Genomic DNA, 27,250 nt, shown 5'->3' with positions numbered 1-27,250 from the left:
TAGCATGGTTATAGGGGAGGTAAGCCACCGGTTGTTGCGAAACTGCAGAGCCCGCGGGGATTATTTCAGCGAAGCGTGCCACTCTGCTATGCAAGCAACGTGAAGCGAGGAAGCGCTTAACATGGCACCAATTCTCCCTATGCTCTTTCGTAGGGATCGAGCGATGCCACAATTACGTAGTATACACCTGGTGCTGACGCAGATTACGGTATCGGGACGCTATTTAACTTTGTTAGAGGGGGATTTTCGTTAGAGAGGTTGTTTTTTTTCCCCCAAAAGCTCGAATAGAGACTGTATAACAAAGAAAGCGTGCGGAATCACCGTGAAGGATATACGCTCGCCAAGTAAGAGAAAGAGAAATACACAGCGTGGCGCATTGCACACCTTTATTGTTTTGTTTCTTGTTGCGTATAGGCGCGTAGAAATAAGCCCGTATCATTGTCGTCGTTAGGGAAGGATATTGGCCTAGCTTGCGAAGGGTCATTATGCGTGGCCGGTCACCTGTGGGACTGGAAAGCGCCGAGTTCCAGCATCACGCGGTAGTCTAGATAAGACTAATTACCACTGGCACGGAGCTACTAACGCTTGCTGTAGCTTCCTTCTTTTTGTTCTTTTTTTTAATTGCTCGCTCTAGCATTCTACAATATAACAGTTATGTGAGAGGTGCCCGGGCGGAGCAATAAGCAACATGCCTTATCGAGGCCAGATCTGAATTTACTGTACGGAGTAGGACTAAAAACTATACTGCGTTTAAAACTATTCCGGACGTACCCGACTTTTCTTTTCTGACACATAGAGTAAGAAGAAAATTAAGCTGGTAATCTGCGCCACAATTTTTTCAAATATTGTGGCGCTTTTATAAGCACAAATACTTGTCTTTATTCACTTATTAACTGTTTATTTTTGGTAAAGTCCTAGTCATCATTCACCTTTGTTAGTCATAAACGTTGGTTGTTTTCGGAGAAGTCGTATATCAATATGCATCGTTCTTGCGTACATCCGCTTTGGCAAAATACATTTCAAGGGTTGCGGGCGATGCAAGAAATGAATGAAATAAACTGGCAGGTTTAGGTGACTGATTTTATTCACTCAATTACAGAAGACAGTGGTCATCAACTTATTTTGTTTAGGTAGGTATATACTCAGTTGATCTGCTCTCTAAATTGCACATTGAGTAAACGGCACCTTTAAGGGTGTTCTTTTCATTCCCATAAGTCATCCCCTTACACTCATTGAAAAAGGTGTTTAAAGGGCTCCTCGCCAAGTCTTGCCATTTTGAGCTGACCAGCGCAGAAAATACAATGCGCGATTACGATCGTGTCTGCAAAGTATTATATCACTACGCGCCGCGGAAAGATCTGAAATTTCAAACCGAACGCCGTTCTGCCTTGTTCTCGTGGCCGTCGAGCTCCAAGCCAGACGATGACGTACACGTGCTAGTGCGCCTACTTACACGTGCTTGCGCTGCGACGTCGCTAGTGGTGACACCTGACTTCGAGAATTATTCAAGGCAACATCTGTTATTTGTGTAATATGTTGCTTGAACGGACAAATTGAAGCTTAGAGAAACGATAAAACACACAAACCGAATGGCTGCATGTTCTTGTTTTGCTTCACACCGCGCCAAGAGAGATGTACTTCCGTTTCGTCTGCTCGTTCCCACGTTATGCAGTCGCGCGCACAGACACCAAAACTATGTCGTTTTCTACCGTGTTCGAGCGCGGGATCATGCCCTGTGATGTGCTTGTGTCTGCCTCGGTATTCGCGTAGCACTGACTTATACTGCTAGTCAGGTGTCCTCGTGCGCAGCGCACAATAGCGTGCACTGTGCGAAACGAGACAATGACAACAGCTGGCGCGCGACGCCGTCAGCGCAAGTGCGCCACGCTGAAAAAAAAAAAAAGAAAGGAAAAGCGAGGGAAAAAAAGATGAAGATGGATCCCGAGACGTATGCGCCACTCGATCTTCGAGGTTCGGTTTGAGAAAACGCAGGGAAGGAATTTTGCTACTGGAGGCTAGATGGGGCAAGTGGAAAGAGTGTCTCGCTTGGCACTGGAGCTCGCGTCCTCAAATCATGGGTTCGAAGCACTGAAATATTTCTATCTGGGCTACTAATGATCCGATTTGAAAAATCTTTTTGCGGCAGAATGCTCCTCAGAGGACACGTAACAACTTCCAGCGTATAACCTGAGTGTGCTGCGTGGCCTGGTGAGGGGCCCTTTGAGCGAAGTAATTCATCCGTTTGAAAGGGTTATTTTCCTTAACTGTACCCTTTCCCCCTAGTATGTGTCTTGCCGAAATGTACAGTGTGTTTTATTTTTACAGCGATATCTGATGTTCTATCAATACATTAGCGTTTGGGACGTCCGTCTAAGTAATCGAGAAATGTTTTCCGAGACGTTTATGAAAAAAAAATAAAGCGAAAAAAAAATTCAGTTCCCTTCCACTCTGTGAAGAAGGATGATCAACGAAGCTGTGTATGTGTGCCCCTTAATGCCGAACTGCACCTCCGCCGCGGGTCGGCCCAGTATTGCATTACCTTCGGTATCGGCCCACGTATGGAGAGTTTTTCGCTTACCGCACCAACAACGACACGAAAATTTCCTTGGATGGCAGAGGTATACAGCTTCGTTGTAAGATCATCAAAAGCCATGCAGCAGCGTGGTTTCGAACTGTGGACCTACATATTGCCGGTGGGAAGGACTTCGTCGACTCCGCCTTTTTTTTCATGGTATTTAATACAGTAACACGAAATACAATAAAACAGTGTCCAAGTGTACATCGTCACACAATGGTGGCACAATGACGATCACACCCAGAAGAGGCACAAGCACGTGCCCTGTTCATACTTTAGGAGAAAGTGCAGGTTCCGCTTTAGAAGTGTGGTAAGGATAACCACTTCACCAAAATGGGGTACCAGCCCGGTTGAGTATCACATTCATCAGAAATAAGTTTTACGCGCACAGACATTTCGTTGATGAAACTTGTAGGTACAATTGGATCGGCATTGCGGTCCATTATTCGCACTTTCCACAAATTACGTGCTCGCTCTATAAAAAGAAAAAGAAGCGAGCAGTTGAAAAGGTACATTATCATCGAAGGTGGGAAGCAGGTATGGCAAAGTAGGGAGTTGATTTCAAACTTTCTTTAGAGTCCGTTAGAGAACATCCCAAACTATGATTGCGTCTTTGCAGCTTATAGAACAATGTTCAACACAAGATCTCCGTGTCTTCTGTTAATTTTCGCCCACTCCGCCGACACAGCCAGAGAGAATAATACAGCGCCTTAAGAGTGCAGTGGCGCCTCTGTAGCCGCTCTTAGAGGTCGGCGTCACGCTCTTCATTGGTTCAGTTTATCTATAAATCAATATCAAGGTGAAACAATTCGAGCGAAACTCGTAGTGAAATGCGAAAGGCAGGAAGGAGAGAAGAGGACAAAGTGGCTGCTTCTCTACAGTTTACGACCGGGGCACAGCACCTCCACAGCGAATGTTTTGTGCTTAGTGGTAGCAGATTGCTCCGCATGCACATGCGAACCTTTATTCAGGATGATACTGCATTGAACAGCGCAGTACTTACTGCGCGTATTATTGCGTCGGGCCCCGATACTACACGAGAAAGAACACGCGCCTGAAGAACTATGACCGGCTGGCGCGCTAAGTTTCTGCTGACGATCGGCAGCTGATGTGTAAGACAATAACGAGACTGAAACAACTGCTGTCTTCTTTTAAGAAACGGACTCCACGCAAGCTTCGTGTTTTATCTCTCTCGGGAAATGACAAAATATTTGATATTAAATTAGATATCTGATGGTCGTTTTTCTCGAATATTGGTATGCGATCTGTTTCGAATACTTAACTGCTCACACTTCCCTACGTAGATGTTGCTATGAGCTTAAAACTTCACTTCTCCAGCACTGCGCGCACCATCCTGCAAAAGATTAGTTATTTCCCAACTGCTTAACTACAGTTACAAAACAGAGTGTTTCAGGAAGTACTAGTGACTTCAGTACTCGTTGAACAAGGTATCCTTTCCTCTTTTGGCAAGTGAAATGAACTTTAATGAAATTTAATGAAATTTTACTACTACAGAGGACCGTAAGTTAAAAAAGTGGAGTTGGTTTCACACACCAGCGCGCATTCTTTTTTCTCGTTATCAGATTGATTTGAACTTCTTCGAATGGTCCAGCCCTGGCAAGCTTACATGCAAGGCTCCATAATGAGCCCGCCAAACCTCTGTGCAGTCGGACAACTTTGTATAGTAGTGCTTGGGACTGCCTAAATGCTTCGTTTTACATGTCACTTCGTTGTAAAGTTCACGCGCCGCACACCTCACAGAGGAATCGGGAGAGAACCGTTCCTTCGTTATACATGTGATTTCGATGAAGAGGCACTCGTAATTGTAGAGGCGCTCTATTGTATGTGGCTCCCAAATATTTGGGAGTCATATATACATGTACTAAATTCGGCACGCAACCACAGCGCCGCTTATGTGTTGTTGTTAGGCGTTTCTCTGCCCGCTAACTTGCGGTCAGATGTATACACATCCCAGACTGGTCGTTGAGCCAGTACAAGTCTGTTGGAACGCAAGCGGTCGCTACAAAATAATGCTCATTTGCATTTTATAAGTCATTGCTCAAAGTGCGGTTGCTTGCCGTAATTCCATGACACTACAGTACTATCACGCCACGGAGTTCAGCTAACTAGAGATCGAGACTATAGTGGCTTTTCTCGTCGCAAACCGTAAGGACACCTGTGTCAGCCAGTGATCAGTGATGTTGCATGATCAATAATTGCAAAAACTTATATTTTATTTGGAAGGCTGGCATAAACGTTGACGCTTAACTTGTACTAAAAAGACGAATGTGTTTGTTAGTTTTTTTCTGTGATATGAAGCGCTTTTCTGTCTTTTGATGGTGTGCTGGTGTACATATATTTAAGACTACGCTTCTCGAAATAAAAATCACTTGCGTGCAAAAGTACGCGCGAATGACACCTATCCAAGAACCAACAGAAGACGAGTGGGAGGTCCAGCTGACAAGACCAAGACCTGAGGCCTAGTTAGTTCCGGTGAACAGGTCCAGGCTATTGAGGACAAGGCCACGGCTACCTGTAATGAGGCGACCGCCCAACTTCAGGCGTCAACAGCTTGGTCCCCGAAATAAAGTTTATTCGCTCACTTGCGAGTGCACCGCTTGAGTCGTCTACTTCTTCGGGGTATTGCGTTTAGGTGCACTGCTCCCCTGATATTCAGTATGAGCGAATACCGGCCTGACCAAATATTAACTTTACGATTATTTTCTGTAATATATTATACGGATATATTTACGCATATTTTCCATTTCTCTTTTCTCTCGTCCTCGCTTCTTGCATTCTTACATGAGCGGTAGCTTGGAACTGCGACGACGCTCGAGCCAAGCAAATGCCAGGTGTTCCCCCTTCCAACTCTTTTCCAGCCACTTCCGTTCCCTCCCTCACGTCCTGTCGCTGTTTTCCTGGCGGCGCAGTTCAGTGACAACCACTCGTTTGGATGCCGCGATTTATTATGCATGTAGCGGGCGAAGGAGAACGTGCGCCTCACTTGGATATTTCGCGGTGAAGGCGACAGGCGCACTTTATCTCTTGATGTCTGCCTTCTCGGGGTTTTCTTTCTTTTGGATATCGCGGATGCCTCTATCACCTCTACTCGCGGTGTTCGTTTGTGGTCTGCAGAGCGCGAGAAGCCACGGCAATTTCAGGTCCGGATATCAGACGTAAAAAGAAAGTGAAAGTTGCGTAGGTCTATGAATATACGCTGATTTCTTTCCATGGGGAAAAGGAAAGTCAGCACTATGTCAACAAATGTGGCCAGTATCAACACTGGCCGCATTTAACCAATGTGGCCAGTTAGTTCAAGATGCTCGTTAGGCGAGCTGAAGCAGAAGAGAAGATATACGCGGGGTAGGAAAGGCAGCCCTGAAAATTTTGCCAGGTCATCTAGGTTTAATTTTGACGACTCCAAATATATTGTAGTTTGCTTATGAAATGTGGTGGTAGCCACGCGTTCATTTGGACGCCTATATATAAGCTTACTAATGCGTCCGAAAGGCTGCCTTGTCGGGAGACCGGTCACAGTGCATGTAAGTGTAGGATTTAGGCGCTCTAAGCGCCAGGCTTTCGACAAGATCTTTCGAAGTATCTAGTATTTTGGTGGAACCAGAGCCATAGCGGAATCATTCGCAGACACAGCACTAATGAAGCTGCGCCCGGACCACCAACGGGAACAGCGCATGCATTTGTCGCTGTCGACAAGCGACGCAGCGCGACAAACTTATTCACTTTCTCATTGCATCATGCTTGGACAAGAGAATTAACCGGATCTCGCAAACTGGCTTGCGACCTCGTTTTTCACCAGCACTATATCCCCTCGTGAAACAGCTTTAATGTGTCGCATCTTGTTGGAAGTTGAGTTTACGAATGCTAATTTATTCCTCAACGGAATGACCACATGCTATCCTTGAGGGTGGGACGTACGACACTACAAGGCACGTTCTGTGGCACCGTCAAACCTTTGACGGTCAGCGATATGCTCTGCGCAATACTGTCAACTGTTTTGAAGACAGACTGTTCTCGGTGATAAATATCCCGGCACCCTTACCGAAGAAACCTAGCACGCACATGGCCACCAAGGCGCTAACGCTCTTCTTGAAGATAACTGGACTATACAACCGTTTGCCACTAGATTTGACTCAAAAGGTTATTCAATTATTGCAGATAAATGAAAAGGTAAGCTAACTTAGAACCGACTACACCACGCCGCAGCTAAAAAACTGGGACAATATTTTCCTTCATGTAACACGTAAACACAGGCCATAAACACAGGCATAAAAAAGGAAAACGTAAACGAAAACCTGGCAAGAAGATATACAAGTAGTGACCCACATGAATTCGCAAAAAGTAACAAGTTCATAGCTACTATGTAATGAGAACACTGTTATACATGCACGCACGAACATCCTCGTTCAACTAGTCCTGAAAATGAACTGTCAGTATAAGCAGAGTCCAGACATTCTGCAAATGAAATGACAAAATCCCGCAGGAGTGTCATACCATAATGTTGTTAAACATGGGATGACAATAAAGCAAGTCTTTTTGCTGCAGAGAAAGCACGTCTATCCAAGTGTCTAAGTTCCCGTTCGTGAACCTTCTTTTGTGGGTGTGTACTCGCTGACTCTTCCTTATTCTCATCTTTCTTTCCCTCTTTTCCTTCCCCAACTTGTAGAGTAGCCAACCCGAGGAAATCATGTTCAACGTGTAACATAATGCTAACCTGAACTTGTTTGCACATGAAGAAGCTAAATTGAGTAGCAGTGAAACAGACAGAACAGGAAACGCTTCCTCCTTTTCCTTCTGTCCCTCCTCTCTCTGGTGCTGGTACTCGATTTGTGTGCACAGTACCTGAAGGCAACAGATTTGAGTGATCGACTATAGACACGCTGCACCTAGCTTAGTGCGCGTGAAAGTCAGACTAGTGTCTTCTCTCTTTCTTTCTTTCGCTGCCCCATCTCCCTCCCCACATGAAGGCTAGCAAGTTGGACAAAGTCTAGTTAACTTCCCTGCCTTTCCTTTCTTGTCTCTCTCTCTCTCTCAACATCCCGGTCTTCCTTTCTCGAGCCTAAAGGAGCTCTGCAACACCTTTGAGCACGGTAAATAAATAATACGAGACGCGAGAGAATACATCTGTGAGCACTTCAGCCAAATATTACTCCATTGAATGCGACGAAGAAGGTATAATGCTTTTGTAAAGGTCGGTCCCGCTTTCCTACGACTCTGTCAACCCACCGCCACCTATACTGCACCTGACGACGCCATATAGCATCCTCACACGACTACTGACTAGATCTCCGAAACGCCACGAGCAATATTAACTTCATCGACGGTCACAAAAGTGTCTGCAATGGTAACAATGTTCATAATACCTGATGCATTAAAAAAACTCTAAGTACCACGGTATGCTGAGTGTCGATCCACGCAAAAATTTAGTTCCGTACTACCGGTATTCGGCGACCGTCGTCTGCTCGAGTTTTGCCGCCTTCTGCGCAGCGCAAAACCATGGCGTCGCTTACTACTGTCACTGTGCGTGTCTGCACCTTCCAGTGCGTCTCTCTGTCTCTCGCTTTGACTGTAAAACTTTTGCACAGATAAACGCACCTGAACGCAGACGCGCAGCGCAAACCGGGCGTTTGTAATTTTCGCAGCTGTGGTCATTTGTAGGAGATGCACTTCACTGTAGCCTTTTGTTGAAAATGATCGCAAAACTGTGACGTTGGCGTGTATTTGCTGGCTGAAAAGGCGGCTAGAGTTATATAAAGAAAGCACTGCACCAGTCGCCGCAAGACGAGTAGCTTCGGCAAGCCCGGTGAGGTGGCCGCCTCTGAGTTTGGCGTGTCGTAAACGTCACAAACTGAAGTAGTGGGGTCCATGCGAGCATTTAGAACCAAATTTAAACTACGGAGCGTAGCGGGCACCACCACGCTTCGCCGTAGCCCCCGTAGCCTCCATAGTGGAAGCCATCCCAAGAAGAAGCGGGTGCAGCGCCGGGTGGATCATAGTGCCATCTTTCATTGTCGCTGACTCAGCTTGTACTGAACGCACTGAAAAACTGTTTTCTTTTGCAATTTATTTCTAAAATTGAGTCGTTTTATGTGAACTGCCTTGCATGTCTTCGACAAAAATATTGTTGCAGGGCCCCTCAATGAGTTGCATGTGACAACCGAATCGCGATGAACGGACGAAAGTGGTCGGCTCGTTCACTTGCTCCCAAGTGCTGTTCGCAACATCTGAGAATTCGGGGCCTCAGAGCGTGAAACCTACGTAGTGCGACGCTCTGATCAATGGCACGACACTAAATCACTAAAACAGGATGCTTGCACTGACCATTATAGCGCGCATTGTCCTTGTACGACGAAACGCCGCTTATGGCCCGCACGGTCCGCTGGCTTGTGCAGTGAAGCCGCTGATTCTGCCGCGGTTCCTGAATGGCTAGCTCTTGTAAACGCTATGCTTAGCAGCTGCTAGATTCTGACTCCGCGAAACGGCCAGCCATAAAACGCAACTGTGGCATTCGCAATTGCGGTCGTCCATCAAAGAACACATACACGAGCTTGCTGTTCTCGTGCTACCAGGGGAGCGCTGCGGTTTCGCAACGAACGCTGGAATACGGCTTCAACGACGAACACAGCGTTGTGTGACGTCATTTATTCTGCTTATACGATGCAGCTTTATCTACGCCCCGGGAAGACACTAAAAAGCGACACTAGATAACTTGAGACAGGCAAATTTTATTAAGCGAACAGAATGTTCATCACCAACAATGAAATCGAAAGAAGAACGATTGTTTTTATCCTTTCTTGTTTCCCAGTTTTGCGCTGAGAACTCGGCGATGGTAAGTCATCGTGACGCAACAAATTTCAAAGTGTCCTCTGTTATTCCAGCAGTTATGGCCCACAAGGATTTAGCAAAACTTGCTAGCTTGAGTCCTTCATGCCTTGAGAACTCAGTCTCTCCCTATTTTCCTCTTTCTATTCACCCTTTTCCTTACCCCCAGTGTAGGGTATTAAACCGCGCGATTGTCTGGTTGACCTCCCTGCCTCTCCTCTCCTTTCTCTCTCTCTCTCTTTTGGTAAAACTGCACGCAATATCTGAACAGGCACTGTCAAAATCTGTGAGGTTACTTAGACTTCGCTGGGTAACCTTAGGACGGTGTTGCCATCCTTATTTCGTGTTTTTCGTCTATTCTGCCTTATCAAGCCTCCTCATGGTAAGCGAAGCTGTTTTGTTTTTGTAGAAGCCTAGTCCATGAATATGCCTTAAGGTAATGACCCCTGATGACGAATGCCAAAAAAAGGGAGAATGTGCGTCTAAGTACATGTAAAAGGAAAATTCGTTTTTCTCGGCAACCACTGCACCAAATTTGACAAGGTTTGTTGTATTTAAAAGAAAAACTTAACATCTAGTGATTTCTGTTGTTGAAATTCTTGATTTAGGTTGTCAATTTTTTTTAAATTGGCAAAAATTGAAAATTTTCAAAAGAACGTAACTATCAAGTTCACAACTCTGTAACTCAGCAATAATACATGATACGACAATTACGTTAATTACAACTAATCGTTCATCTAAAGCACACAAATTTGATATGCTACACTTGAATCTCAAAAAGTTAGTAATATGGAAATATAACTGTTGCAGAACCCTTGTACACAACGTAAAAAATTCGCTAAAGAAATAAATTGACACACATAATTTGTCCGCTTTGAATGATCTAATGGATGCGATTTACAGAACCGCGATATCTGTTCTTGATGCAGAGCTAGTAATTTGTAAACTTCGTGCTTCTATATTTTCCGAACTTTCGAATTTTTGAAAATTCATTTTAACAAAATTCAAGCCCTAATTTGGAATTCAGCTACCAACAGTCACCGAAACTTAACTTTCTTTCTCAAATGCAACAAATTTCATTAAAATCGGTCGAGGATTTATCTCAAAGAAACGTTTTTGCGTTTTGCATATATTTGAATAGGCCGCGTCGAAGTTGGGCCCTAGCTAAAGCTTCCTCTTAAGTTAATGTTCAGCTTAAACGCCACATTCATGGGCTTGTGAACATCTGCGTACGGAGTAGCAGAGAAACAAAGAAACACAGAAACGAGCAGGGTTTGTATATGGTCCCTGATACCATAGCGCGATTCGCATGTTATTTCATATAAATAAAATTAGTGCTTATATTCTATAAACACTTACTGAGAATAGATCCCACTTATGTAAACGTAATCATGCTTTGCACATTATTTGGAACTTTTGCCATTACATAAGCATGCTTATAGATTATTCTCCTGGAATCACCGAAGCCGCCCGCGCACTTTTTCCCTGGTATGGATGGATGGATGAATACAACTTTCTTGTACGTCCTGCAAGGTTTAATGAGACCAGGGCTCAGGTCTCCCACGGGGGAACGTCAAGGCCCTGCCTCAACGCCGCCTCACGAGCTTGCTGGACTGCCCACGTCTGGATTCCGAGGTCAGAGCTGCGCAGAGTGGAGGCCCACGTCGACGACAGTGTCTCCGGGGCAACTGACATCCTTCCTATAACTACATTGCACTCCCACAACATGTGTTTGAGCGTTGCTGGTCCTTCCTGGCGTACTTTGGCGAAATAACATGGAATGTAGAGTTCCATCCCACATTGTCGAAAGGACCCCACGGAGACAAAGTGCAATACATTATAGGTGGCGATGCTGTCGTACTTCAGCGAAGCCTTCCTACCATGAGCCTTCTGTCTCGGTAGAATCATTAACTTTAATGTGCGATCTGCGAATGTGTGGCCTTCATTCTCGCGCAGGTGTTGGCTTGAAGCACCCGCGATGATGCGAACGCGCACGAACAATAGTTGGCACTCTTCTCGAACTCCTGGAAATGTAATCGTGGCGACGACAGTGGCTCTGAAAGCTAATGTAGAGAGAATGAAGCGGCCACGGGGAACTTCTCCTGTTAAAGGTGGGTTTCAACACGATACCTGAAGCGTGCTTTCAATCCTATCTTTGTTGTGACGGCTCCGTTAACGTTCACCGAGTCTTCGGCGCTCACGTACCTATGGCAAGCCTGAAGTCTGGACAGAGGCCAAGTCTGAACAGAGTCTCAACAGAGGCCAAGAAGAATCGACATGATTTGGTTTTCATATGAAGAGTGCTTCAGTGGGCCGATACGCGACGAATGGTTGGCATTGCCTGCATCCTTTTTCTCTCGCCCGAATCGTGGGCTGCGGCGCCTCCTCCTTAACTTCGTTGCAGAGCTTGGCACAGTGCCGCACACAGGCTGTGTCCTGGGCGGCTGTTAACATTATTATTAGTTCTAATCAATATCTGTTTTGTTTCCTACCTTTGAACATTACTTGTCTCTTCCCTCCTTTTTTTTCATTTAATATCTTGCTCTGCTTATCTCTTACTGGTGTTTGGTCGCCACTTCAGTTAGTCTTCACTTTCTGACCTTCTGTGTCACCGAGCACTGAACTTCATTTCTTGTTCCGGCCTGCCTCGAATTCATATTGGTTTGAGCGAAGCATTTTAGCACCTATTTTTACCCAACACCCATCCAGCACTTTTCTTACCTCTATTGCCATGTACCCCATTTTCCCCTCGAACATGGAATTATCATTTTTGGTGTTATCTAAACGTACTTTTCACACTCGACCACAGTCACACCTTGCTGTTTCTTCATGTCCAACGAAAGCAGGACCCATAGTATTCAAATCTAGTGCCATTTTATCACTTTCCCGCTAACAGTAGTCAAGACATACACTCTACGGAACGTTGCCAGTGTATGATAAGTGCCTAGGCTGATGCTTTCGTATTGCTTACGAACATGAGTCAACGTTCAATAGCAAGAGTCCAGAAATAGATATGTTGACAGCCTGAAAGCTTTCGTTGAAAGGTCTTGGCTGTCTTTGGCTATGCTTAACCGTCGTTTCCATGACGCTTGCTAGTGTCGACTTCACTCCAAAACCAAAATCTTTCGTTGTTGTTTTCTTTATTTGAAGGACGGGGATCATTTCTTGTCAATGTTGCTAGGATAGCGCAATTGGCATAGGGTAACCCGTTGGATAACGTAGGATAACCTAGGATAACGCGTTGGCATCACAATGGGTTCAAAATTCAAAGCGTCGACGCATTATAAGGCCGGCGTATAAAGTCGAAAGTCTAAATGCGTGGATGGGCCCATCCTTATAACATCGCAGGATGATATATCCTATGAATGGTTTTACTGCGATAGCATACCACATGTAAGAACTTCTTTCGGCAGTGTAGGAAAGCAGGTCATGAAAACAAGATTCATACGCTAGTCGATGGGGAGCTATCCAAGCTTTAAGCTGCTTATCATTCGATGATTTCGCACATAACTAGCTATAGGAAGCCTTTAGTACTAATTCATATCACATTCGCGTCACTGTAGCATATCGACCGACGGGTTTATGTACGTGCCCAAGTTGTGTCAGACTCATCAATTTCAGAGCAGTTTATAGGTGACGCTTGATCCTATTTCGGGAAGAACGCTCTAGCAGCGTGTTCTGCAAATTGATGTGGCGAACTCTGCATCGCTAACCTAACGCTCGCTGCAGGGCCAGGTTGCTTATGACCGCGTTCCATTGACCAGAACGTAGGCCAAAGTGCTCTGTTTCCAATGCCCGATCCAAGATTCTCGCACCACTCATACCATCGTCGTCGAGAAAGTTGCTTTTCGTGCCGACGCGCCTTCGCCGCTATATGGTTAGCACGTGCACGCCTACCTGGTGCATCGGGATTCCTCGGCGCATACACGTCTGCCTGACGTCGCTTTGCCCAAAGTTGCAAAAGGGCGAGGTCCGGTTGAGGTTGTTCCTCGTTAACCCTCTGCTGCGTCACAGGTCTGACCACCGCCGTGGTCAGTTGCTTCGTAGCTGCTGGGGACTGAGGGCCGGGGTTTGATTGTTGTGTTCATATGGGAGATTGTGGCCAAGTACTGCACCAGGGTGGCAAATCCTGCTTTGGTGAGGGGGTGCGTTACCGGTTCTGGTCACCGGGATCAGGCCGCACTCCAGGCCTGTTTATGCAATTTTATTAACACGCGGATTTTTTTTTTTAACCCGGTGGAAAATTGCGCAGCACCGGGATTGGAACCACGGTCCTCTTGCACGCGAGGCGGATGTTCTACCTCTACGCCATCCCTGCACGACTTCCTATGGCCTCTTACTAATATCCATTGCTGACATGTTTGCTTTCCCCCTGCTCTCGCTAAAACCAAGGGCTTCAAAGTGGCCAGTGGTGCCTAAATCGACCACTGGGCAGATATCTTCACATTCTAATAAAACATGCTCCATCGTTTCCCCAGCTTTACCGCAGCAAGCACATGCTTCTCCTTCTCTCTTATATCTCGCTTTATAGGTACGTGTTTTAAGGCATCCCGATCTCGCTTCGGAAAGTAATGAGCTTTCCTTTGAGTTACCATAAATTGTTTCTTTCCTGATTTCCTTTTTTCCTCTTAAGTAATTACTCATGGCAGGTTTCCTTTCCATTGCCGCCACCCATTAGATTTTTTCAGCCTCTCTCACTTTCCGCTTGACGTTCTTTGTTGCTGTGTTGCCCACCCGGCCGCATACTTGCTGGTAAGCTGCCTAGTTCTTTTCCTACACTGTGAATCAATGTTTCTTCCTGAAACTGCACTCTCACAGTCCATTTACTTTCTTCCATATTCCTCACAATCAATTTTACTGTGAGCTTCCCTCACTTGAAACCTTGTCCAGCATATCTCACCTTGCACAGCTTCATTTGTAGTCTTCCCGTGAGCGTCCAATGCGTGGCGTCCCACTGACCTTTGGTTGCCATCGGCTTGATTGTATCCCTGATTTCAAGCAAACAACCGCATTTCCAAAAGTAAGTCCTGGAACCCTTACACCTTTCCGCATACCCCGGAGCACTTCGCACCTATTGTAACCCCATAGCGCTCTGTCCTTCGTCATGGCTGCATTTTCTGCATTTTTGTTCCCCTTTACTGATAATGTTTTCTCCTGTGTTCTCATGTATCTACAGCCTTTGTTTATCCATATACCAAGGTATTTATATTCTTTTACGCGGTGTTTTTCCTGGCCCTCTACTGCCACTGTCTGTTCACTGTTTTCATTGAATACCATAACGCCTGATATTCTCACGCTAAACTTTAAACCTAAATTTTCGTCTTCCTGTACACAGATATTGTCAGACGTTGCAAAATACGGCGCGCTACTGCAGCGCCATCTCGTAGCGGTCGTCGCCGAAGAGCGCGTCGTGCGCGGCACTAGGCTTTTCTTCTCACGCTTTCGCCACACCCTCCTCCTCCTCCTCCACTTTCTTCCTCGCGCTCGCTTCGCTAGTGCATTCTGTCATCTCCGACTGCTTTCCGCTTTCGCTCTTTCATCCTTCGCTGTGCTCGCGAAACCGCTCCCGCCGCTAGTGCCGCCGCCGCCGCCGCTCGAAAAGGATTTCTGCGGCGCGGCGGCAGGGTTCGCGAGCATTTTCGCTTGCATGTGAAACAGGCTTTACGCCTAGGGAGCAAGACGATCGATGGCTGGCGCCGACGCGAAACACAGGACCGGGTGGCTAAGAGCTGCGCTCTCAAATGCTTTGACTGTGTGTACGTGTGGCGGTTTTTGAAGCGAAAAGCTGTAAACATGTGTAAATATGTTTTAGACCCAGGTGTCCAAGTATATAGTGTTTGTATGTATACTACAGTCCGCGTATGTATACGTTATAGTCTGCGAGATTCCGAGCAACCGACAGACACGAAACCGCGGTGGGCTACGCAGACGAAGTCTTAGCTTCGAATTCATCTTCCCGTGAGGCCACGCCGCAGGATGCGACGGCGCAAATATTCCAAGCGACGTTGTTTGCATCGCGAATAGAATATGAGAAAGGTGCGACGCGAGAATGCTGCTGGTGTTCACTGTACACACCAGCACCACATCAGCAATAAAGTGCAAGAGAGAGAGAGAGAGAAAGGACCGACTCATTTGCTGCATACAAACGCTGTGTAAATGACGGAGTAAAATTAAAAAAAAAAGCCTGCATTGGTTCTGCGGCACGCGCCACTTTCTCGCGTTTTCCCAATGTGACTTTGCCCTGTGACACGCCGTCTTAGACTGCTGCGCCTGCGAAGTTGGCCCGCATTTTTTTCGATTCGATGACTAGCTACAAAGTGGGAAATAAGTCAATAAAGGAAACGAATAAGTGCTACATACGACCTCGCAAAAATGAAAGCGTAATGAATCGCCGGTAGCGTCTGGTTGACCTCTATTTTATTTTGTATTAGCGATAGACAGTGCATGTTTTCTTTTTTTCAATTGTGAGCGACAATAAAGGTTTACGCTGCGCGTGCAACTGAATTGCGCCCCATGAGCTACTTCTTAAAAATATTAGGATTAAAAAATATATTGTAAAATAATTTACTTAGGCACTTGAGAAACTATGTAGGTTATAAGAAGTGGTATCCGGTGGCCCGCCTATAAATATTGGCTCCATTGACGGTGGACTACCAGCGGTACTTCGCCGATATTGTCTAATAATGTCTTTGCACTTCATGTGCCTTAGTTCCGCGTACCACACTTCCTCTTCACAATCGCTCTCTCTCTCCCAAACTTACGCGTCGGAATGCGAAAGCGTCGTAATCTCTTTGGTGAAATGTGTTTTCAAGCGAAAAGCTTCACTACGCTAGTCAACACCGCGCTTCGCGCGAGCCGGCGTATGCGTGTTCGGAGAGAGAGTAAAACATCTTTAATAATAATATTTGAATGGCGAGAGCAGTGTGGGAGGAACCCTCAGTCCAGGGTCCCTAAGATGATTCCGGCGATGTTTCGAGCCCGTTGTATCACTGCTCGGAGGACCTCGGGAGGTCCGTCGCGGAGGGCATCGTCCCACAGCTCTTTGTTGCGTAGGGGGTAAAGGAGAGTTGGCAAGGGAGGGAAGAGGTTTGCAGTGCACTCAATCGTGACGTGGAAGATTGTGGGCGAGCTGCCACAGCCAGGGCCACGATCTGCATAACAGTGTGGGTAGAATTTATCGAGAGAGAAAAGAGTCGGCGCAGGTAGAGAGAGATTCTTGTTGGTGGGAGGAAAAAATTGGGTAAAATGCAGCGCAGTAACTGTCTCCCAGATGAGGACACAATTATCATCTGAGAGGCAGTTACTGCGCTGCATTTTACCCAATTTCCGGTCTGTCGCCTGACCTTTCGCCGCTGCCGCGCGTGACGTCACGCTTGGCGCAGGTGGCCACTGCCGCGCGCTATGCGTCATCGCTTGAGGTTCGCCGCAAGCGCGTGCTTATCGCGGAGGCCGACTACATAACCGCTTGCCGGAGAATAGGCGTGCGCATTCAACACGGAAGGAGAAGAGAGTGATACCACCGATACAGAGAGCGGTGTGTATGGCTGTACAGAAATCGCAAGACAATGTGCCCAACAATGATGAATAAAGAAGTTTAATATTCCTGCATAACTTATGCTATATATCATTGATAAGCAATTTGCATAACTACACAAGCCACACGTATAGCATAACGATAAGCTCACCAAAGCATATCCATAAGTGAAACCGTAAGCATAACCATAGGGTAAATCATAAAGCATAACCATAAGCTGAACCGTAAGCATATCCATAGGCTAAATCATGAAGCATAACCATAAGCTAAACCATAAGCATCACCGAACCTTTTCGCTTCGAGATATCCAGGCTTCACCTTAGCTAAGCCCTAGCCAATTTTTTTCAAGGGCTAATTGTAGAGGGCAGCTTTTAGGCGACCGGTCTTGCTTTTCGCGTCGGCCCTCGGCGCTTTCCCTAAGTTAGCGAGAGAAGATTAAGTGGGTGAGAATTGCGCAGTGACCAGATTTCTGAAAGTTGAATAGAACACTATAGGGAAAGGGAGGTCGCAAGGGCTGCTGAGGAACGAGAGAGTCCATTATCGGAATTCATCTGGCCCGCGCCGATGACCAAGCCTCGCATGCGTGAACGGGAGGCAAGCACGGACTGGGAAGATAACTGATGAACAAGCGTGGGGGGGTGTATGTATCATAGCGTTCTGAATGATTGCTGGAAGAGAAAGAAAAAATGCAGAAGTAAAACAACTGGTAAGCAGTACGCACATAGGAAATGAATGTGGAGGGACAGTGTATGAAGGTGCGTTTTATCCTTCCTTTCTTGTTAGTCTTCTTTGCTTCCACACGGAGCAACGACGAATCACAACTCGAGAGCATCGAGTGCTTACCATCGCGGAGGTACAACGCAATATGAAAAAGGCAACAAGGAGCAAATAATATTTTCCCGCTTTTTACAAAGTCTCATATATTATTTTATACTCTTTTCCCGGGCAATGACAGGGCACCTTGCTGCGTTTTATTTCCTTTCTTTCGGCTGTCATTGGGATATCAATTTTACATTGACAATTCGGTCGTTGGTTTATTCAGTAACACATTTGGTATCCAGTGTTGATAGGTGACAAAACTGCCAAATTTATGTCGTCGTGGCGCAGAGACAATAAGCTTAAAGGGGTGGAGACATAAAAATTTTCGTTCATGCGTTTGTTGATTCAAACGTTGCATCATGCTTCAGGGAGCACGATACACAGAGCGGCATTCATATATATCCGATAAATAATTTAATAATAGCATTATTATACCGAGCGATCTCGGTTTCGGTTACTGGGCTCCGGGAGATGCTATGACGTCACAGAGGAGGAAACGCAACATGGCTTGGTCACGTGGGCCACAAAAAATAGTGACGTAAAACGATGCTGCGTCGTCTGCTCGCGCGTACGCTTGTTCTCCCAGCAGGGGTAAACAACTGGTGATTCGAAGTACATGTCGCGATTATTATAATTAATGCGAAGAGCGACAACAACGGTAATAATACATTGCGGCTTGTGAGAGTCGGTGATTCATTCCGAAGCGCCGTAAGCTTTAGCTTTGAAGTGAACCGGAAAAGGCCTAGCGACGATATCGGCGGCGCCGAACGATCAGAGGCGGTGAGGCTGCCGTCGGTGCCTCACCGTCGGTGCTGATTGGCCGCTTCGCCGTACGGCTGCCGCACAAATGGGTCCCGGGCCCGTCCTCTCTACGACAAGGAAATCTCGCCCTTCGCGAGCAAAACCGCCGTCGCACGGGGGCCCGCGAACGGCAAACGGCGTGCGGCGAGTCTCCATGCCGGTAACGTGGACGGGCCCTCACATTGAGAAAGGCCAAGCGACCGAGAGTCCGCTCCGAGCTGCCGAACTATCTATGCGAGGAGAGAAGCGGACAACACGAACGCCGCATACCCTGGTCTTTTTCGGAGTCGGCCGGCTAGTGTTACACGCAGTGTGCCGTTCGCGGGCCGCCGTGCGGCGTTCGTGTTGTCCACTTCTCTCCTCTTGTGTCCGTGTCTGCACGCCTTACCCCTTCTTTGCATTAAGAAAGGATTTCTATATGCCTGTAGCTCGGTCATAGTGGAGGCTATGCTCGGTCGCTCGGCTCAGCAGGCTCCGTAATCGGCATTTCATCGCTACTCATCATACGTCACGCTTTTGTGCTAGTGTGCTATGACGACAATATTTTCGTTCCTCCTCTGTGACGTCATAACTGCCGCGCTAGCGATGGGTCTCGACCACGAGAAGGAGTTTTTAATGACTTTTTGGAGCTGAATTAAAATTATTTTGAAATGTTTGCAGCGTACAATACCTCGTTCTGGGTGTCCTTGCATACGGAAGCAGCCTACAACATGCTTTTTGTAGCCTCAAAATTTGGTGTCCCAACCCCTTTAAGATTTTAGGCGTAAGAAAAATAAACGATGTGTCAATTATCCGATCTTGCCGACCGGTAAACGCCAACCGGAGATTGGGCCAGTTAACTCTTGTACAGTGAAGCTGTTGATGTGACTAGAAGCGCCCATAAACGTTGGAAGCCTGTTTTGAGGGTATTCTGAATAATAAAAAAATGGCCATGAAGTCTGTTTTTTTCAGGAAATGTGGGGAATGTTAAGAACAGCAAGCAGACAAATGTTGGATCGAGTATGTAATTTAGGGCTTAAAATAAAATTGCTAAACTTTCGATCTTGGCCTGCTTGTAGGTGTCATATGAAACAGAAAATTTCCCCGCTCCACTGGAAAGGCCGAAAATGGCAGAATTATTATATTTGGAGAAAGTAGGGACTTCCTTATTGCTTACGCGTATCGAAAGTTGGAAGTTCTTAAATAATAAGCTGCTCTGAATGTTATTACTGAATACTCGCCTTCAAATTTTTAGGCGTCATATGAGCAATGCAGTTCCTTCTTCCCGGCCTTCTCCGTTAACTATGCGATGCATGTTGCTTATACTTCGTTGAAGCAGTAAATGTTTAGTAATTGCAAATCGTTTTCTGTTTAGTCTGTGTAGGTCACTTACAACCTTCACAAAAATCTACTTACTCAAGCGTTCCATTTGGTCACACTGTCATTATCTAGAATGTTTCTCACGGCCATAATGTAACTGTACAAGAGTGCACCTTCAATTTCGGAGAAAATAGGTTGAATGTCTGCATGTTTGGTGAAATATCCATGTTTCGTGCATAATTGGAAGCGTTGGTAACAACCACTTGAGAATCTTTTTTTCTTCTTATTTTAAAGGGTCTGGTGTTTCTGGTGAACTAAGAAAGGCGGCCTGATTATATACAGCGAAATAGATGGCTGTACATTTGGTAATATGTACGCATAGTTTAATATGTGTGGTTTTATTTTGGATTTCGTAATAAATTACTTATTCATGTACTCTGGAGCTTTATGAGTGTGTTTTATGAGCGGCATGACATTTAGCCCAATGCCAAGACGTAACTACAAATGCCACTAATATTATATTTAGCGAACATGGGGGCACCGCCTCGGCAAATTCGTGTGCGGAGTCAATTGCGTGTGAGTCAAATGCTGCGTTTGTAATAAAAAAAAACCTGCTTTTTGCAAGTGCTGGTCAGGCAACTTTTAATTTACACTAAATTTATATCTTGTAGAAATGAAGGCCAGCCTAATCGCGATGTGTCGAAAAATTTCAATTTCAACATTCCTAGCTGATTAGGAGTTCCCCAAATACTCCTCAAGTCAATTTTCTGCTTACGTCTTTCCATGCGTTATAGTATATTCGGATGGCGTCATTGCTTAACTATACAAGGCACCTTGCTTATTTTTGTTGAAAGCAAGGGCCATATTAAGTAACGTGTTTGGCATTATTTCGCGGCGCGAGGGCCAAGTATGGGTGATACGTAGCGAACATTCAATGTGGGTGGCCTACCTGCGTTTTTCCCCCAATAACTTACGTATACAAGCGCTCCGCAGCATTATGAGTATTTCTTGCGGGTGGCGTAAAATTTAGCCAACTGCCCTGACAGATGCCACCAATGCAAAATTTATCGGACGTAGGGGAAGCGCTATAGCAAATTTTTGCTCAAATTTGTATACATGCGGATCAAATACAGCCTTTGTAAAACGTACTTATCTGAATATCGCGAGAGTGTTATAGGGCCGTAGTTCCCTATGTTGCTCAGTGTCCTCAGGGAGCTCTGTATTACGCAAAGATTATGTTTTGCGAAAATGAGACGCGCGTTATGGGTTGTGTGTTGGCAAAATTCAAGCTGTTTTGGTTAATTAAGGCCTGCGCAATAATCTACGTATGCATGCGCTCCATAGTGCATGTATATTACTAAATTTTACGAGCTGAGCATAGCTTACCATGTAGTACTGCAATAAGTGCAAGCACTACCAAGATCAAACTTACCAAAAAAGACGGACCGCTATATCGTAAAACTGTGTGGAAAGCGATATGCGTGTGGGTAAAATGCAGATTGCGCAAAGCATTTCTGAAGCAAGTCTTTGAGAATATCACGTGGCCGTTATCACCTACGTTTCTCAATGTCCCGAAAAAACTCTTCGTTACAGAAATTTCATATTTTGTAGAAATGCGAGGCATTTATGCTTAATATTTCGCGCAGTTTTAACGTTCCTTTGCATAATTAGGAGCATTGCAAGCGATTATTGAACCTTCCCTTTTTGATATTTCCTTGCGTTATAGGACGTTCACCCAGTGTAGCCAGTCGCTAAACGAGGGACGTCGTTTACGTTTGCTCAATGTGAGGGCCATGTGATGGGTGATGTGTAGGCAAGGTTTATTGCGGGTGGGTTAATTACATTGCTTGCAGTACATTATGTATGCCAGCGCTTCGGAGCGTTACGCATGCGTATTAGGAGCACTCCGAATTTTCTCTAGCTCCCTGGCAGAACTACAAATGCCTCCGAGATAAAATTTCGCAAAAGTGTGGGGAAGGCAATGGAAAATCTGTGAGAGAAACTAAATGCATGTGAATCAAATACAGCTTTCGCGAAATATTCCTCTAACAAGTACACGATCATGCCGAACTTGGCTGGTCGGCGAATTCTTAGAAGGGAACCGAATAGTACATTAGACACGACGAAGTAAAGATGAACGCCGGGTTAGTCGTCATTAATTCGTCTCGTTTGAATCGCTTTTCGATTCCCTTTGGCCCGAGAGAGTTACATGGCCACTTGACGCTGTTACGATCGGCCTGCAGGGGTACTGCTCTGCAAAGATATTTCAGCCCGCTCCACGGCCTTCGATCGACACGCGGTGGTGGCGCCCTTCAGAGAACCAGCGAGGACGACAGCGCTAACCGACCATCAACTTCCTTCGGAGAACTGTAGACTACGGCAGCGTTAATCCACCGTGCGCCTCGTTCGGCGAATCGGTGACGGCAGCAGGGCGGGCCACGTTTGGCGCCCAGCGTACTGTTGGTTGATTTGCCGGGTCTTCATGGTCTCTCTCGGCAGCAAGAAGAGCTTCCCTAACAAAAGGGTGCTTTGCGGTACGTGGGCCCCAGGATTCGTCACAGTCTGCTGATACTCGTGGCGACTACTGGAGAAAGGCAGCTCTGGAATTGAGAGGCACCGGCTGGGGTCAGGCGTGACCACCTGGCTACGGGGACGCGCTCAACTCGGGTTCTGGGAAACCAAAGTGCGTACGTGTGTGTGTGAACCCTCCTCCTCCAAGTCGGGTCGACTACGCCCCAACGACTATGGACAGTCCGATTGGACAGCCGTTTCCCTCACCTGGGGATTTAGAGAGAACGGAGTGTTTATAAGCGGCTGTTTGTCGGCTGCTACGGTGTGCTCGTCAGTGTGCTCGTGTTCGTGCTCGTGAGCTATGTGCTCGTTTGCTGTATGCTTCGTCTTCAGTGCTCCATTTGGGAGCCACGCTAGACTGTCGATGTATGTCGATGTATGTATGTTTGAAACGTAAATACTGTAAATAAACCCTGTACGCCTAGTTCCTCCCAAGTTCCTCTCTACGACCTTCAACCCTTACAAATGGTGGCAGCGGCGAGATCGTCCGACAACTCTGACCACGCCCCGAGGAAACTATGAGTTTGCACAAAGTTTCTATTCCGCGAAAAGAGGGGAGGAGGAGGAGGAGGAATAAACATTTATTGATGAGGAAAAAAAATTAAAAAAAAATGGCGGAAGGGAGCGGTGCAGGGTGGGTCCCTATTCCAAGACTCCAGTGGCCATCGCGACCCGCCCAGCTTGGTCCAAGAGGCCCTTCTGGGCCTCGAGGTCAGCAAGAGCGAGGATGGCCTCCCAGGGCTCCCTTAGCAAGGTGAGTACCAAAGGTGAATTAATGGCATGAGGTCTTTTGGCGCACTCCCATGTTACGTGAGGCAATGAAGGCCATGACCCGCACCACGGGCAAGAGTTAGTGTACAAGGTTGGGTTTATTTTATGGTATCTACCCAAATGTGGGTAGGTATCCGTCTGTATTCTTCTATATTTTTGCGCCTCCTCTACATTGAGTAGCCTGTGTGGTGGGGCGTACTGTTGCCGGGTTCTTCGCTGGTGCTCCAGTATATCGCGGACCAGTAGGTGATCGTCTTTTTCATCGTTGTGCGTATCTCCAGCTCGGTTAGTAAAGCCTCGAGCTAGAGTGTGTGCCTGTTCGTTTCCCGAGATACCCTCGTGGCCAGGACACCATAAAATTGCATGATCTTCTTTCAATGTGTCGCCTATGATCTTAAGGGCGACTTGTGGTATGTTGCCTTGTAGATACATTCTGCATGCCACTTGTGAGTCGGACATTATTAAAGCTGAGCTGTTTTGTTTTTCCTTGTATGCAATAGCGAGAGCAATCGCCGCTGCTTCCGCTGTTGCAGTGCACCTAGTGCGTATCGAGGCTGATGTGTGAAGCGTTCCGTGGCGTGTGGGTTGAACTGCCACTATTACATGTCCTTTGCTAAATCTAGCTGCATCAGTATACATTACGTCTTGATTACTGCCGAAGGTTTTCTGAAGATGTTTAGCTCTCGCTTGTCTTCTCGCTGTGTGATAAGTTTTGTTCATGTTGCGTGGGATTGGGGAGACCACTATGCGCTCGCGTATTGGATCCGGCATTGCGGTCGTTTGTTCCTTAGAGTACTGCGGTCGCAATGGGTAGCCTAAACGCGACAGAACGTTTCTACCTGTGCTTGTGAGGCATAGTCGTTCTCTTTGTGTCATGAGAACGGCTGCTCTTAACTCTTCAAATGTGTTGTATATGCCTAGAGCTTGCACCCTCTCGTTTGCCGCATTCTTAGGAAGCCCAAGCGCTGCCTTATACGCGCCACGTATTAGTAGGTCGATTTCTTTGATTTCCGAAGGGGTTAGCTCTTGATATGGTAGTCCGTATGTTATTTTGCTAAGAATAAAAGCCTGGACTAGTGTTACGGTTTCGTTTTCGTGGAGCCCTTTACCTTTCTTTGTAATTCTGCTTATTAGTCTAGCGATGCTCCTCGTGCTTGATTTTAGAGTCGCAATGGTGTGAGTGGCTTTTTTGTTGCTTTGTAACCATAGTCCTAGTATTCTGACCATATTTCTTTCTTGTAACGTCTGGTCACCCATAGTTAGGTGGATGCTCGGTTTGTTTCTGTAGTTACGCCCGTGGATCCGGATAAACTCCGATTTTTCCGGAGCGCATTGCATACCGTTTTGTTCTGCGAAGTCCTTCACCGAGTCGATAGCCTCCTGGATAGTTTGTTCTTTTTGCCCTAACGAGCCTTTGCAGGCCCATAACGTGATGTCGTCTGCGTAAAACGCGAAGTTGAGGTCGTTAATTTTCTCTAGTTGTCGTGCCAAGCGATTCATTGCGGCATTAAATAGAAGTGGTGAGAGGATGGCCCCCTGTGGTGTGCCTCTGTTAGGCATTGGGAGTTTAGAAGATCGAATATTTTCCATACCTATTGTGGCTTTACGTTCAGTAAGGAAAGAGCGGATGTAATTGTGGATCTTAATTCCACAGCCCATTCTTTCGAGCTCTTCAAGTATGAGGGTATGGGAGATCGTATCAAAAGCGCTTTTTAAGTCAAGCGCTGCTATGATGTTCTCTCCCCCTGTAGGGACATTTTGCAGCACGTCATCTCGTAGCCTCACGAATATGTCTTGTGTAGAAAGATGTTGTCTGAAGCCGTACATGTTGTGCGAGAGAAGTTCGTGCCCTTCGATATAGCTGGTAAGCCTGATATCAAGGACCTTTTCGAAAAGTTTGCCCAAGCAGGAGGTTAGAGATACTGGCCTGAGATTCTGCAATGTTCTTGCTTTCCCCGGTTTAGGTATTAATATGATGGTCGCTTCTTTCCATTGATTAGGAAGCTCTCCCGTTTCCCAGATTTTCTCATTGAAGTACCGGGTTAGGCGTTCCAGTTGCTGATCACTCATATTTCTTAGATTATTACGTCTAAGTTGTCTACATTCTGCTTTTATTTACCTCTTAATAATACAAAAGAAAGGTCTCTGCACTCTACGCCCACTTGTGCCAGTTAGATCGAAGATTGACGAAAACATAACGATGCCTGCTTTCCGACTAATATCGAACAACCAAAACCACCTGATCAACGTGACATACTACTAAAGAGGGTACTCGTCAATTGTACATTATGCTAATAATTAGCTTACGTTCGAATAAATGAATTTGCAAAAGTTTAGTGGAGTGAATGGGGTGGCGGAAAGGGTTAGGCTGAAACTGGTTCGAACGTATGAAACAAACAAAACGTGACAGGTTGTCGACGATAAAATGATATGTCACGAGGTCTCGCCTAGCCGCTTCGCGCGGACTTTCGATTATTAAACAACCACATACTTTTCGTGCGTTCAGCACCATACCTGAAAACTAGGGCGAACAAAAATGGATGCAAATGCACCATCGCAAATGGCCGGGGCTGCTTAGCAGACATGCAGTGAACTGCTACGACCGGGCTGGGGAGGTTATGCGATGTTATTTTGAGTAACGGTGCGGACGCTTAGCGGTGAGAGCGTTCACCGCCCTGTAAACAACCCCTATGGCTCGCTGGTGCTCATCTGGGCGGCCAACGTGTCGAATAATTGATTAACGGTGTACATATACTTAGTGAGTTTTTTTTTTGCACTTTCTCAGATATATATTTCAGTTAGCCTTGCTTTTTCTTGTACGTTGGTGCGCATAGAAGCAGCCAGCCGTCAGTTGGGTGCCGCTTCTAATGAATCAGCAGCGATGAACATCGGGATATTCCTGCACGCACGGAGTAGCGCTGAGTATGTTTGCACATTCAGGTCTAAAGAGACTGCTCTCTTTGGCATAATAACGAAAACACAGTGTAGTCATAGTTTGTGCGCAGGTTGCGGAATCTTGGCGGTACGAGGTCTCGCGCGCATTGCCGCATGAAGTGTGGCAATGCGCACCATGGTCAACGCACGAATAACAGCACGTACTGTAGCGTGGGGTAACACATACGATATGGCGCAAAGTACGCGTGAAGAGGAGGAAAGAAAGGGAGAAGGCAGGGATGGTAACTAGAAGAGGATCTGGTTGAGGGGGAAGGGGAATAGAAAGGCGAGAGAAAGAGAGAGTGAGAGAGGTGAAGGAAAGGCGCAGTGAGTTCTCGCACGCGCACGCGGAGGGTGCCACTGAGTCAAAGGTGTTCACACATGCCAGTCGCCCTCAAGAAACACAAAATTACCCTAGCTGCCTCATTGTGCTACGAGCGATGCGGACGGTGTCCGAGTAGCGCCTGCACGGACTTCATCGCAACAGTCGTCGCAGTGCGTATGAGATTGCTTGCCTTTGTGACTGAAACACTGGCCTTTGTGCCTTTCTGCCTTTGTGACTTTGTGACAGTGGCAGAACGGCGCCGCAGGCGTCGCACGCGTCAATGTCGGTAATTCCCATCGATGTAGTGCAAGCCTTCGTGAACTACACATGAGATGGCGCATAGAGAGCGGAGTGTGGTACGTAAAGTGAATGAAGTATACGGCACAAAACACCTGCAGAGTTTAGCGTGAGTGAGCGATTTGTTGTGATGGAAACGGAAGTGCTGGCAAGTGCTATTTCCGTCACAATCCCCCAGCCCATACTCGGAGCCCGAAATAATTTCTCTCCAGCAGATCGCGCTGGGTTCTTATGTCATCGTTGTGTATCTGCTCCCTGCGTCCGTTATCTGACTAATGCCGGAGGATGCTGAACGTACAGAGTGCAGGGACGCGGGTCGCTTCCACCGGTGTTCCCTTGTACTTAGCCGCACGCCTCTCTGGTTGGGAAGCGTCCGTACTATCCGCTTTCAGTGACGGATGCAGTCCACTCGCCACTTAATATGAACTTATCCAGCCTTTCAGTCGTAAGGTCTTTTGCATGACCAGATTTCGCTACAGTACCG

This window comes from Dermacentor variabilis, chromosome 3, assembly GCF_050947875.1.
Source record: "Dermacentor variabilis isolate Ectoservices chromosome 3, ASM5094787v1, whole genome shotgun sequence".
In the NCBI taxonomy this organism is placed as follows: Eukaryota; Metazoa; Arthropoda; class Arachnida; order Ixodida; family Ixodidae; genus Dermacentor; species Dermacentor variabilis.
The sequence above is the reverse complement of the archived record's forward strand: the minus strand, read 5'-3'. Positions refer to the sequence as shown.